Source organism: Triticum dicoccoides, chromosome 2B, assembly GCF_002162155.2.
Source record: "Triticum dicoccoides isolate Atlit2015 ecotype Zavitan chromosome 2B, WEW_v2.0, whole genome shotgun sequence".
Classification (NCBI taxonomy): domain Eukaryota; kingdom Viridiplantae; phylum Streptophyta; class Magnoliopsida; order Poales; family Poaceae; genus Triticum; species Triticum dicoccoides.
Window position 1 is genome coordinate 117918727 of NC_041383.1, and position 13762 is coordinate 117932488.

Sequence of the window (13762 nt, forward strand, 5' to 3'; positions counted from 1 at the left end):
AGCATGAATAATCTTATGATCCCTTTGAGCCTGCGTGGCGGTCCATAGGATAATCACACGGTAACCCCAGGATTTCCAAAAAAACAGACAGCACTGGGTTCCCCAGGTGCCTCAATCCACCCAGATGTGTATTTAAGTAGCCACCTTAAGTTAACCATTAAATAACAATACTCACATCTGTCATGGATACACTCACCCAATCCACGTCTACAAGCATAGCATAGCAATATAAGCAACGTAGAAGTAACTCCCAAAGGTTTGATAATAAACAGGACAATAGGTACTACCTCATCTACTTCCCAAAACCCACATGTTAATCAGATCCTAACCATGCAATTTTTTGAGGATTGATCTAATGCAATAAAACTGGGTAGTAAAGAGGTATGATCAAAGTGTTACTTGCGTTGCTGATGTTCCGTAAAACCTAGAGACTCGTAGTAGCACGCTTCGCACTCCGGGTACTCTATCGCAAACAAACAAGCATACAATAAGCACTCAACTAGAAGCATGGGTAAAAGTCAAATAAGAGATATAACCAGAAAGTTCAACTTAAGAACTCCGGTTGGCAAAAATAATCAAATCAAACGAAGCAACGAAACTCAAACTGCAAAAGAAACAAGCTCCGTTTACTAATATGGACGTAAGTCAAATTTTACAGTAGTAAAATCTTGTTCAAGTTGGTTAAACAGAAAGAGGGCTTCGAGACGAAACTCTAGGCGCTTGAATCGCCTGATTCTGATAAACGAGCAAAAAGATAAACTAAAATAAAAATCAGGGCAGAAATCACGATCGAAAATAATCGCGAAAAATCCCTGGAAAAAGAAAACTGACGAACAGGATAACGAATGAACGTTCTCTGTCTGCGGCTAACAGGTGAAAATCGTTCGTTAAAACGAACAAATGAACGGGCGTTCGCTAATTAACTAAACCGAAAAAATAAAACCGATCTAATAATAGAAATAACCGTGGGTTCTTAAAAAAATCATACGGTTTTCCGAAGAAAACTGGCGGGCTGCTCCGGCGGCTACCTCGGCGGGACGGCAGTGGCGGGCAGCAGCCCCGGCGTCGGGAGCGGGCTCCGGCAGCGGCGGGGTCGGGCGGTGGCGGGATCGGGCGGGGCGACGGGGCTGGCGGCGCGCGGGGCTCCGTTGGCGCGGGCGACGGGCGGCGGCGGCGGACCTCGCGATGGCGGCGGCGACGGGGCTAGGGTTAGGGTTTGGCGGCGGGTGGGCTGGGGCGGCTCGGGCCTCGCGGGCGCGGGTTATAAGGCCGGCCAGGGCGAGTCCTAGTCGGGCATGGCCCGGCTTGGTCGGTTCTCCTTTTTTTTAAATAATTCCGTGCACAGAAAAACAAATAAAAGAAATACTAAATGGACTCCAAAAATCTTGAAATAAATTTTCCCCGTCCTCTAAAAATATAGCGGACAAAGTGAATATTTATTTGGGCCTCTAATGCAATTTTGAAAAACACATATTTTTCCTAATTCAAATTAAATAGCGATAAAACTTCGAATAATTTTTTTATTTGATTCTAATATTAAATCTCCAATATTTATTTATTTTGGGAAAGTCATTGTATCCCCTCTCTTTTATTTTTATGAAAGAAATATTCGCAGATAAAATAATAAAATCAAATGATCCTCTTTTCAAAATTTGAGAAAACTCAAATATGAAAATAACGAAATCCCCAACTCTCTCCGTGGGTCCTTGAGTTGCGTAGAATTTCTAAGATCAAGCCAAAATGCAATAAAATATGATATGCAATGATGATCTAATGTATAACATTCCAAATTGAAAATTTGGGATGTTACTAACCTACCCCCCTTAAGATGAATCTCGCCCTCGAGATACGGGTTGGCTAGAAAATAAGTGAGGGTGGTCCTTCTGTAGGTCTTCCTCTCGCTCCCAGGTGGCTTCATCTTCGGTATGGTGGCTCCACTGAATTTTGCAGAACTTGATAACCTTGCTGTGTGTGACTCGGCTGGCAAACTCGAGAATCTTCACTGATTTCTCCTTGTAGGTCAAATCGCTATCCAACTGAATCGCTTCTAGTGGCACTGTATCTCTCAGATGAATATCAGCCATCTCTGTGTGGCACTTCTTCAACTAGGAGACGTGGAACACATCATGAACTCCTGACAATCCTTCTAGCAATTCCAGCTTGTAAGCAACTTCTCCTATACGTTCCAAAACTTTGTATGGTCCCACAAAACGTGGTGCTAACTTTCCCTTAACTCCAAAACGCTTAACTCTATCTCCGACTTCGTAAACTGTCTCCTTGCATTTAGAATCCGCATAGCTCTTCTGCCTGGACTAGGCTACCTTGAGTCTATTGTGAATCAGCTTAACCTTCTCTTCATACTCTTTAATCAAATCTGGTCCAAACAACTGACGGTCTCTAACTTCATCCCACAACAATGGTGTCCTGCACCTCCTTCCGTACAAAGCTTAGAAAGGGGCCATCTTCAAACTGGCTTGATAGCTGTTGTTGTAAGAGAACTCTGCATATGGCAAATTGTCGTCCCAACTAGATCCATAATCTAGCGCACAAGCTCTCAACATGTCCTCCAGAATCTGATTGACTCTCTCGATCTGTCCATCTGTCTGTGGATGAAAGGATGTACTGAACTCTAGCCTGGTACCAAAGTTTCGTGCAACTGATTCCAGAACTTGGAGGTAAACTGGGTTCCTCTATCTGATACAATGGTCCTTGGAACTCCATGAAGACATATGATCCTGGTCATATATATCTTTGCCAACTTAGCACTCGTATAGGTGGTCTTCACTGGGATGAAATGAGCTACTTTCGTCAACCGATCGACTACAACCCATATCGAGTCATAGCCTGAACAAGTCCTGAGCAATCCCGTGATAAAATCCATGCCTAGCTTATCCCACTTCCATTCGGGTATCAACAATGGTTGTAGCAATCCTGCTGGCTTCTGATGCTCTGCCTTCACTCTCTAACATACATCACAAACTACCACATACTCCGCAATATCCTTCTTCATTCCGGTCCACTAGAAACTATCCTTCTAATCCAGATACATCTTGGTATTTCCTAGGTGAATCGAATACGGCAAATCAAGGGCCTCCTGCAGAATCAACTTCCTGATCTCCTGGTCATTAGGCACATATACGCGATCCTCAAACCATAAGGTATCGTGCTCATCCTCACAAAATCCTTTAACCTTTCCTTTGCTCATCCTTTCCTTTATCTCGGTAATCTCTTTGTCCTTCTTCTGAGCTTCTCTGATCTTATCCATCAAAGTAGACTGAATTTCCAATGCTGCTACATAGCCTGTCGGAACTATTTCCAAACATAGCTCATGAAGATCCTCTGCTAACTCCTAGGGTAACTCTCCGGTCATGAGTGTGTTGACATGTGTAGGATCAAAAGTATGTCTAGAGGGGGGGGGGGTGATTAGACTACTTGACCAAATAAAAATCTAGCCTTTTCCCAATTTTAGTTCTTGGCAGATTTTAGCAACTTAGCACAAGTCAAGCAATCAACCTACACATGCAATTATAAGAGTATAGCAGTGGAATGTAAAAACAATTGGATATGAAGGTAAAGGGGAGGAGTTTGAGAAGGCAAACGCAATTGGAGACACGAATGTTTTTGTCGTGGTTCCGATAGGTGGTGCTATCGTACATCCACGTTGATGGAGACTTCAACCCACGAAGGGTAACGGCTGTGCGAGTCCATGGAGGGCTCCACCCACGAAGGGTCCATGAAGAAGCAACATTGTCTATCCCACCATGGCCGTCACCCACGAAGGACTTGCCTTGCTAGGGTAGATCTTCATGAATTAGGCGATCTCCTTGCCCTTACAAAATCGTTGGTTCAACTCCACAATCTTGTCGGAGGATCCCAAGTGACACCTAGCCAATATAGGAGACACCACTCTCCAAGAAGTAACAAATGGTGTGTTGATGATGAATTCCTTGCTCTTGTGCTTGAAATGATAGTCTCCCCAACACTCAACTCTCTCTCACGGGATTTGGATTTGGTGGAAAGAAGATTTGAGTGGAAAGTAACTTGGGGAAGGCTAGAGATCAAGATTCATATGGTAGGAATGGAATATCTTGACCTCAACACAAGTGTAGGTGGTTCTCTCTCAGAAAATGTATGTTGGAAGTGTAGGCATGTTCTGATGGCTCTCTCCACGAATGAAGAGTGGGTGGAGGGGTATATATAGCCTCCACACAAAATCTAACCGTTACACACAACTTACCAATCTTGGTGGAATCGAATCGTGAAACTCGGTCGGCCCGATTTAGCAAATAATGTGACCGTTAGGATTTTCGGTGGGATCGACATGCAACTTGGTGGGACCGATGTGGTTAGGGTTAGGGCATAACATAATATCGGTGAGACCGATTACACAAACTCGGTGGGACCGATTTTGGTAATAAGCTAACCAGAGAGTTGGTCAGGAAAACTCGATGGGACCGATTCGCTCATCTCGGTTGGACCGAAACATTACGGAAGGGAAACAGAGAGTTCGCATTGCAATCTCGGTGGGACCGATCGCTCATCTCGGTTTGACCAAAACGTTACGAAGGTAAACAGAGAGATTACAATCCCATCTCGGTGAGACCGAGATCCTTATCGGTGAGACCGATTTGAGTAGAGTTTGTGGCAGTGGCTAAGACATCTGAACTCGGTGGCGCCGGATAGAAAGAATCGGTGGGGCCGAGTTGGACTTTTGGTTTGGGTCATATGTGGTTGTGAGAAAGTAATTGTGGGATTTGGAGCATATCACTAAGCATTTTGAGCAATAAAGCCATTAAGCAACACCTCATCCCTCCTTGATAGTATTGGCTTTTCCTATAGACTCAATGTGATCTTGCATCACTAAAATAGAAAATGTAGAGTCTTGTGCTTTAAGCTTGAGCCAATCCTTTTGCCCTTAGCATTTTGAGGGATCCACTTTTCTCATCCATGCCATGCTAATCATTGAGCTTTCCCGAAATATTTATCTTGAAATATCATTAGCTCAATGAGCTATATGTTGTTAGGAATTACCAAAACCACCCAGGGATAGTTGCACTTTCAATCTCGCCCTTTTTGGTAATTGATGACAACATATAGATCAAAGCTTCGACAAATGATAATAAGATTGAAAGACGTTGTCGCTTTGAGAAGTATGTGAAAAGTAAGAGCTCCCCCTAAATTTGTGCATTATTTAAATTTTGCTTTGGACTGCAAATGCACAATGAGTTAGGATCATGAGTCACTCTTCCATGTCACATACATCTTAGTGGAGAGCTCAAAATGATAATAATTAAACACATGCACTCATCACCAAGCAAAGTGAATGATCATATGAGGATATAGGAGATAATATCATCCAACAAGAATAATGTAGCATAACATATGATCAAACACATGATCATCCAAGAATATCACAAAAGGCATAATGTATCAAGCAAACAAATAACAAAGTTCAACCACCAAAAAGACAAGAGAGAACAAAAGCAACACACTCTCTCTCTCTAAGCCTATGATCTATACATTTTCCTCCCCCTTTGGCAATAAGTTACCAAAAAGTTCATAAAAAATGCATAGTGCTAAACGACTCTCAGGCTTGGTCTTCATGTGACGGTGTAGAGATGGCTCCAAGGACAAAGGCTTCTGTCGATGTAGCTCGAGCTGGTGGAGGGGGTGCTAGAGCTGGTGCAGATGATGTAGCTCTGGTGTCTGGAACAGGCACTACAACAGACCTCTGTCCTCTGGGCACTCTAGCAAAAGCATTTGTGGTAGACTTGCCCTTCTTCTCCTCCACATCCTCCTGAAGTTGCTCAACTACAGTTTGGATCTCAGTAACTTTGACATCAAGAGCGTAAAACTTCTGCTCTATGATTCTCTCCAAACTCTCCTGGTTTTGAGTCAGGGTGGCCAAGCCCTTCTCAATCCTCAAGGTGGAGGCAATCAAGTAGCCAAGATGATCTTGCTTGCTCTTCAGGAAAATTTGAGATGCCTCTTCAGCAGTTGGCATCTTAGCAGCTTTCTCAGCCCTTGCTTTCTCTTTCTTCTCTTGTGCTTGCACAGATGATGGTTCATTTTCATCCATCACAATGGTGTTGTCCTCGAAATCAGGGTAGATGGGCAGGTGCTCCATGTCCAAAAGATATGTGCATGTGCCCATCTTGGAGTTTATGAGCTCCTGAATGTGTGGGGCATACCCACAACTCCTCTTCTGATCAGCACCAGTCCTTTTGATTGTTTCCACAATTAGTCTCATGACTTTGAATTTCTAAGGCATGTCAAATATATGCAGCAAGTTGATTGCATGGCCTCTGATCATCTTGTGATCACCTGACTTGGGCAGCAAAGTGTGCCTTAAGATCCAGTTGATAGTAGGCAATCCTGACAACAGGTAATGTACAGATCCAAACTTATGTGTTGCTAGTGTAGCATCTGGGATCTCTCTGTACATGTGAGCCATAGAGTTGTGGTCTTTCTTCTTCTTGGCATAGACATCCAAGTCATCCTCATTCTCTTTTGGAGCATTTATCAACTCAGACCATTCATCAACTGTGGATTGGTACCTAGTACCCTCAGACATCCAGACTAGCTTCCCATCTGGGTAGAAGTGAGTTGTGGGGTAAAACTTCATGATGAGCTCATCATTCCACTTGGTGAGCTTCTGGCCAACAACGTCATCTACTCCACAAGCATTGAAGCTGTCATACACTCCTGGATAGTGCTCTTCATTCTTCCTGATGTACTCCCAGTCAACCCATCTCATGTCACATACTATGGGCTTCTTGTCAAGAAACACTATCTCATAGAAATCTTGTTCTTCCTTAGTGTGGAACCTGTAGTCCACTGCAGTTCTTCTTCTGATAGCATAGGGATCAGTCTGTCTCCAGAGTCTCGGTCCAGCATCCTTCCTAAGCTTCGTATCCTCTGCAACTAGATGATCATCATTATGATCAGGGATCCTGGGCTTCAACTTTCTTAAGACAAGTGAATCTTCATCTTCTTCGTCATTTTCAGCCACTGGGGCCTTGTTCTTCTCTTTAGCTGGAATACTCCTGGTGTTCCTCTTAGGTGCAGACTTGGGCTTAGGAGCAGCAGCCTTGGGAGCATCTTTGGGATTACATGGAGCATCCCCTGATCTTAAAGCATCTCCCATCAGCTTCTGAGCTTTAGGTGCTGCTGCAACAACCTCTTCCTCTTCTTCCATCATTGAGGGCTTCCCAACTACTCTGGCCATGGTTTTCTTGACCCTTTCTTTCCTTTTCTTCTCAGCCACAACTAGTTCTTTGGGTTCAGATCCCAAAGTTACTTGAGTAGAGCCTCTGGCCTTAGACATTGGAACTCTTCTTGCAGGAGCCTTGGTCTTCATTCCAGGCTTTGTGGTAGCAGTTGTGCCATATTCCTTTTTCAGCACCTTCTTCTTAGAAGTGGCCTCATCCTTAATAGCCACATAGTCCTCATCTTCAGAATCTAAGGTTTTCTTCTTCCTTGCCCTGGTGGATGCCTTTGGCAAATTGCTGGGTGTGCTTATGCTACCCTCATCATAACTGCTAGAGGGACTAGTGCCCTCACTCATATGAACTTGCTCCTCAGACTTGTTCTGACTGTCACTCTGATCTGACATGATGCAAACTCTGACAGTAGACCCTGTGAATAGATGTAGATGAGGTAGAGTAGATGAGCATCACAAAGCACAAAGGTTTTTGCAAAAAATTGAGTCAAAAACTTAGTTTTAGTTTTCCACAGAAAGCATTTCGGAGCTACCAATTTGTAAACTCGGGGATATCGAAGCAGCTTTTGGAACCTAAACTAGTGAACTCAGTCAGACCGAGTCACAGTTCGGTGGCACCAAGACTGCTAGGGTTTCACAAAGAATTAAACTCTCTCAACGATTTGCAATTCTCGGTTGGACCGAAAATCGCTTGTGCAATGGCCTAAGCCAAATCGGTGAGACCGATTTCAACAACTCGGTCGGTCTGAGATGAATTCGGTGGAAACCTAACCCTAAATTTTCAATCCAATACTAATCTACGAAGTAGTTTTGCTGGATAGGAAGATTTCAAACATGCAATGTGCTAGAAATCGAAGTTAAGAATAGCACAAAGTTCAAATGTATACCCTAATGCGGCGATGGATTTGCTACGACAACAACGGCGGAGCAGAATCCCGTTGACGGCGGTGGAGACCAGCGGCGAGAGGTCGCTGGCGATGAGGAGGACGATCCGGAGACCCGAAGAGGCAGAGCAGGTTGTGCGCAGGCGAAGGGTTTTGGAAAAATTTCCAAATTTTGGCCCGGGGGAATATATAGCCTGACCCTGTCGGTGTGACCGAGTGGAACAACTCGGTGGCACCGAGATGCATTACTACAAGCAGTTACTGCAACTCGGTGTGACCAAAAAGTTCAAATCGGTTGCACCGAGATTGAAAACCTAGATCAACTTAGTGATCTCGGTATGACCGAAAAGGTTGAATCGGTCAGACCAAAACACACAAAGAGGTTTTGGAAGTTTAAGTCTATGACGAATCGGGGACTCCGAGTGCTCCTCACACAGAGTGGTTCGAATCTGACTTGACCAAACTTTGTGATATAGCATGAATAGATTTTGAGACAAGAAAAGCATAGATAGCTAGAGAAGGTTCTTAGGCATTCTTGTCCATCCACGTGGCAAAAGAAAAGAAACCAAAGAATCAAAGCTACAAGTGGATGTCCTTGAATGAGTAAATTATGCAACCAACATGCTCACACAATAAAATGGCAAATGAAACATGTGACAAAGCATGCACAAACACTTCTAGCATCTATCAAGCAATTAGCAATGACTAGGTCATCTATATATGAGTATATTGACTTAGGAGTCAAATGAGAACATTTGATCATAGGTCATACCCATCGTTTAAGCACAAGTGGGGTTACCACTTTTACATAAAGCATTGTTGTGTTCACACCATTAGAGTTTCTTTGGCTCAATTCTTTGAGTGAAGCTCCCCCTAGATGTGAGATCCCCCCTAAGAGGTATGAACTAACCTTGGGTTTTGTCGATGATGACTTCATGTAGGTGTTGAAGATGTGGATGCTCAATGTTGATGTAGATCATTTGGAGCAATCCATTGGAGTGAGTTGCACTTTCAATACCTACACGGGTAAGTCCCACAAGGAACAAACAAAGATATCCATAGACATAGAGTTATGCACACACACAAGATGATGTCTATGAAAGCATTAGGTTACCTTGTCCCTTGTCTTACCAACAAGAGGGTTTGTGACTCCTTGAACTAGTGCAAGATGTGGAAGTTGATTGCACTTGTCCTTGCCAAAATGATAAGAGTGAAATATGTTGGCGGAGTCACCCTCAAGAACTCTCTAGTTCTTCTTCTTCGGGATCCACATCATCTTAATGGGAATCCTTGGAGTTGTAGTTGTACTCGATGAAGTAGAACTTGATGTACTCTTGGGAATCCACTTGACCGAGGCCTTAGGAGCTTCTTCAAAAGCATCAATCTCCTCTTGAAGCTTGTTCTTGCCTTTTTGCTTGTGGTCTTGTGGTGGAAGATCATCTTGAGCTTGTGTCACTTTGAAAGAAGTAGGATCATACTTCTCTTGTTGAGGAACAAACTTCGTCTTGGGGTATTGATCTTCTTCCCACTCAACTCCATTGGCATTGAACTTTCGTTCAAAACCAACACCTTGGTTCTTTCGGTGCCTTCCTTGCTTGCGTACAATTTCCTCGAATTGCTTACTCCCAGCAAGGCTCTTGTAAACACCTTTCTCTATAATTCCCTTCAATAAGATATTTTCTTGCTCAAGTGTAACTTGGCTAAGGGAATCATTAGTGGAACCAAGAGAACTACTAGAAGCAACAACATTGGATTTAGCATGATTATTGTTACTACTAGAGGAAGAATCTTTCTTGTTCTTGTTACTAGACTTGACTTGAGGCATGTAAGTAGATAAGAGTAAATGCTTGGCAATGTAATAAGAACTTTTCTTGCGAAGATCATCACTGATTGCTTTTCAAAACTCATGTTCTTGCTCAAGGTTGAGCTTTTCAAAGCGTAACTTCTCATGAGTCCTTAAAAGTTCTCGATGATCTCCTAAGATAGTTTCATGAGATAACTTAAGAGTGTTTAGTTCTTTAGTTAGGAGCTCAATATTCTCATTATCATTGTCATTCGTTTTATCTTGATTAGCATGATTAATTGACGTTTCATCATAGTATTCATCACTAGAGTTGTCAACAAGTAAATCATCATCACCTAACAAGTCATCTTCATCACTATTGAAATCAACATACTCGGGATGTGATACCTTTGGGCCTTTAGCCATGAAGCATCTTACAAGTCCTTCATTTGGTGAATCAAATATGTCGTAGGAGTTGGTTGACACAAGTGCTAGACCGGCAACACCTTCATCTTGAGTATATTCGGAGTCGGAGTGATAGCTTCTCTCGGAGTGATTGTCGGAGTCGGAGCCGGATACCCATTCACCAACATGAGCTTGATGTCTTCTTTTTGTGTAGCTCCTTGATGACTTGTCCTTCCTTTCCGAATCCTTGCTTCTCCGGGATGTTCTTCATTCATAACGATCATCTCTACTCCTTATTTCTCTTGATGGTGATTCTTCACTTCTACTTCTTCTTTTTGGAGAATCTTCTCTTCTTTTGTAGGGTGCCGTACACTCATTGGAATAGTGTCCGGGTCTTCCACAATTGTAGCAATTAAGCTCTCGACTAGAAGATCTTTTGTCATTATCGGACCTTGACTTGGAACTTCTTTCCTTGCTTCTATTCTTGTAGAACTTGTTGAAGTTCTTCACCATTAGGCTCAATTCTTCATTAAAGGTTTGTTTCTCCCTTGATGATGTGGGAGCTTCACACGAGGCTTTGTAAGCACCACTTGACTTGTTGTGGAGCTCCTCCTTATCCTTGAGTGACATCTCATGAGCAACAATTCTTCCAATGACTTCTGTTGGCTTGAGATCTTTGTAATCGGGCATCATTTGGATCAATGTGCACACGGTATCATATTTTCCATCCAAAGCTCTTAGGATCTTCTTGATGATGAATTTGTCGGTCATCTCTACACTTCCTAAGCCGGCAATCTCATTTGTGATAAGAGCAAGCCTAGAGTACATTTCAGCGATACCTTCACCATCCTTCATTTTGAACTTGTCAAGTTGACTTTGAAGCACATCCAATTTGGATTCCTTGACGGAGTCGGTGCCTTCGTGCATGTCAATCAAAGTATCCCAAATTTCCTTTGCATTCTCAAGACGGCTGATTTTGTTGAATTCTTCGGGGCACAGTCCGTTGAAGAGGATATCACAAGCTTGAGCATTGTATTGCAACATCTTCAACTCTTCTGCGGTAGCTTCACGGTTTGGTTCTCACCCATCAAAGAATTCACCCTACAAGCCAATACACACAATAGCCCAAACGACGGGGTTATGTCCAAGAATATGCATTTTCATCTGATGCTTCCAACTAGCAAAATTAGTGCCATCAAAGTAACACTACAAAAAAAAGACACATCCGTGACATTTTGGGCCGAACGAAATTTTTTCCTGTCATACATATGACAGTTCTATGACGATAATTGTGAAAAAACCCGGTATCATCATAGATGTGGTGGGCTCCTACTTCTATGACAAAAAATCATGACAGAAAATGGGCTTTTCGTCCTGGGCATGCCAGAGACGCACCTGCATGACATTCTTTGGGCCATCCATGACAGGAAAAACTGTGGTAGAAGTGAGGGCGAGGAAAATTTCGGGGAGTTCCCGGTTATGGTGGGTGGTCGGGGGCCAAGCGATGCGCGTTTATCTCGTACACGTACATGCGTGTGTGCGAGGCGTTGGCTCTAACTGAACCCGAGCGAGGCGTTGGGCTCTAACTGAACCTGAGCGATTGCACTGCAGGCTATGCGTTACTAAACCCGAGCGATCGATTCCTTCGCTACTGCTGCTAACCGAAGCCGATCGATGCTGCCTCTTTGGATGAATAGTGAGCGTTGCAGGGGGGGTTGGATGAACACTGAGCGGTGGGAGTGGATGAATAGAACCCGTGGCGTTGCCTCTGGATGAACAGGACCCGATTGATCGAGACGGTTGGGGCTGGATGAACAGGACCCCGTGGAGGGCTGGATGAATAGGACGACCCCGTGGAGGGCCGGATGAACAGTAGACGGTGGAGGGGTGGATGAACAGTAGCCCGTGGAGAGGGGTGCTTGAACAGGAGCCCGTGGAGAGGTGTGGTTGAACAGTAGCCGGTGGAGTAGTACGCGGTGGGGGCTGGATGAACAGGAGCCCGTGGATGAATAGTCGCAGGTGGAGGCTGGAGGAGGTCGACGATGGATGAACAGTAGCCCATGGAGGCTGGAGGAGGTCGACGGTGGAGATGAACAGTATCCCGTGGAGTCCCGTTTTGTGGTACGCCACACCCCTCCGGATGAACAGGACCCCCGTTTCGACCGTAGCACTCCAACACAAGTCTGTTTCGTCAGTTTTGCGGTACGCCACACCCCTCCCGATGAACAGGACCCCCGTTTCGACCGTAGCGCTCCAACACAGGCCCATTTCGTCCGTTTTGCGGTACACCACACCCCTCCTGATCAACATGACCCCCGTTTCGACTGTAGGAGGTCCGTTTCCTCTGTTTTGCGGTACACCACACCCTCCCGATCAACAGGACCCCTGTTTCGACCGTAGGAGGTCCGTTTCCTCCATTTTGCGGTACACCACACCCCACCCAATCAACAGGACCCCGTTCCGAACGTAGGAGGTCCATTTCTTCCGTTCTGCGGTACGCCAGGCCTCGTTTCCATCACCTGTTCTGTCCAAGCCCTCCCGATGAACACGACGACGCATTCCGTTCCGACCCAGCCAGTTGGCTCCCCATGAACACGACGACAACGCTGTTTCTCCGTTCCGATCCAGCCAATGTACACGAGCCATGGCCGTACATATATATGCGCGAGTAGGCATTCGAGACCCCGCCCGTATGTACACATACGTGATCGTATTTTCTTTCTTGCACCCTGGCTGTTGTACGTACGTGTACATGCTACGTGTGCGCCTCTACTACAACACGTGCATGCCTCTACATCCACCAGTATATATGTACATACACGTTCGCGACCAGAATGACAACACTACGTACGCTTCGACCAGGTGGGTCCCGACTGTCAGGCACTTCCTTGCGTGCGAAGATGTAGCTGGTGGGTCCCAGCTGTCAGGGGGGCGAATCGTTTTTTTTCGGACGCAATTCCTTGTGTGCGAAGGTGTAGCTGGTGGGTCCCAGCAGTCATGGGGGAAACATTTTTTTCGCGAAATACGGTGGCCCATCCGGTGGGTCCCTGCTGTGAGTAGGAGGAATAATTATTTTGCGCGTAATAAGGAGGCACTTCCTTGCGGCCACCCTGGACCCAGCTGTGAGCCTCTCCACGTACAGTCCACGTCCGATGGAAGCCGTTCCTTGACCACGTTGACCATGCCGCGTCGAGAGCACCAGGGTGGTGGACGACGGCGAGGCCTAGGAAGGGGACGACGCAGAGCCGGGAAGACGCGGCAGTGGATGCCCACATGTAGAGGAGTACGAGGGTTCACTGGTTCGCTGCGGTGTGAGGCTGCCGTCGCCGCAGAATAACAGTTAACAGGGGGTGTGGGTGAGTAGAGGGATGGTCTGGCCAGCAGTGGGAATAGTAGGGGGCGGTGAGGCCTCCACCGCATCGCAGCCGGCCACGGGAGGCAGGAGCACGAGGCACGACCGGCGCTGGT